This window comes from Morone saxatilis, unplaced genomic scaffold (genome assembly GCF_004916995.1).
Source record: "Morone saxatilis isolate NCDOM2014 unplaced genomic scaffold, NCSU_SB_2.0 Contig7, whole genome shotgun sequence".
NCBI classification, from domain to species: Eukaryota; Metazoa; Chordata; class Actinopteri; family Moronidae; genus Morone; species Morone saxatilis.
The window spans coordinates 17,000,657-17,002,387 of NW_023340246.1; the positions used below are offsets into that span (position 1 = coordinate 17,000,657).

The 1,731-nt window shown below is 40.2% G+C and overlaps 1 protein-coding gene across 1 annotated transcript in view; it reads left to right on the forward strand.

Annotated features, from left to right (window-relative positions):
- tulp4a (TUB like protein 4a) overlaps positions 1–1,731 on the forward strand; it is a gene marked incomplete in the record, with an annotated part of 24,748 nt that overhangs the window by 8,487 nt on the left and 14,530 nt on the right.

Here is a 1,731-nt window from a genome sequence, read left to right on the forward strand (position 1 = left end):
TGAGTATCGTCACACCTCTACATAGAGACCTGAGCTGCAGACCTGCAACAGGCCAGGTCCTTGTGTGTCTGCTTTAGGATTTATACCTCTGGGAGTGAAAACATGGTAAATCTGGCTCACAGGACTCCGTATTGCTGAGGGAGCAGGGCCAGGAGAGGGATGAATCCTCCTGTACCCTCATTACACTGGAGGGCTGCACATGTATTCATATAAACATGTTTGTGTGAGCTCACCTGGGATAACCCCGTCACTCGAGACATTTAACAATACACAAGACCGTGACGAATAGGGAATTGTTGGGGAAACCCTGCAAAATATCTTCTACTGGAACATTTTCAAATGATTTTCTTTGATTTATAGGAGCGTTTCTAAAGTACAGTCCACTAAAATGCTTAGTATATAAATTACCTTAGAAGATAACAACCTGAACAAAAGCTACCTGGGATATCTTCCACCATATATAAAACTATTAAACTCACTCCGACCTCTCAGTGCAGTTTTTACTTTTAATGTTTCCCCCACACATCATCCCAGTTGTACCTTATTAAGCTGAACGGCACAACATAATAATAAAACCTGAGCTTCTACAAACAAACAGAGTATTTACAGTGAAACAAAAGTATAAAGTATCCCCCGCTGACCTGAACTTGTTGTCAGTTTATTTCATTACTGATTACGTATTTACTGATTCATGAATGAAGTAGCTGGATGATGTAGCTCCACTGCTCGTTTTCCCTGAAGCCAAAGCAGCTTAACATTATTATATTTAATTTAAAAAGGATTGTTTTATTTGTCTGACGTTAGCAGAAGCAGTCTGTGTTTCTACAATAAAACTCTAAAGTAAATTACACTGACAGAAGATGTGCTTACTTTAAACTTACTTGACATACTTTTAAAGTTTTGTGCTTCAAAAACAATTCTTACTAGAGATTAATTTGTTGTTGTTGCTGTAAGCAGGAAGATACCGTTGAAGATACTTTGGTTCTGCGTATTTCTTCTGTAAAATATTAAATAGTCTGAACACACAGTGGATGACACCCGTTCAACTGGACCGTGGATCGATCGGACTGCGTTTGTTTGGTGGTGAAAAACAGCAAGATTGGCGGGCTTATCCAACTTTCAGCCACTGATCTGTTGGACTTGCACTCAGAGAGCGTAAGCCCCGCTAAAACCGGCCCTGTGTTGTGTGTTTGAGCGTGCACAGCCCACGTGCTCCACTCAGCGAGAGCAGAGCTGCTCCCTTCTTAGGATTATTCCTCTGGGAGCAGGCTGAGTCACGCTACAGAAGACCAGGCGGATCGAGGAAGGGCGGGGGGCTGGAACATGAAACAGGTTGATCCACACTGCTCAAAACCCTCCTCCACTGCAACTCATCCCTTCACCTGATGATGGTTCATCTGCAAATTCACTGCATCTGTGATACTGTCGCCAGAGACTGCAGTTCAGTGCATGTCTGATCTGTTTTCTGCACCAGTGCGTTCAGTGTCTCCTTTCACTTTCTCTTCTTTCTCTTAATTGCATCTCTTCGTGTTACTTTCTCTTTTTAGATTAAAATTAGTTGTAATTCTGATTCTAACACAGCTTTCCATAAAATAAAAACAAACATATTGTGTTATTGTGTTATCTGTTGTGGTTTTTTACTGTTTTTTTCTCTCTTGTACAGTGTTTATATTATATTATATTATATTATTTTTTTTTTACTGTTCTTATACTGTCTTTATACTGTTTTTT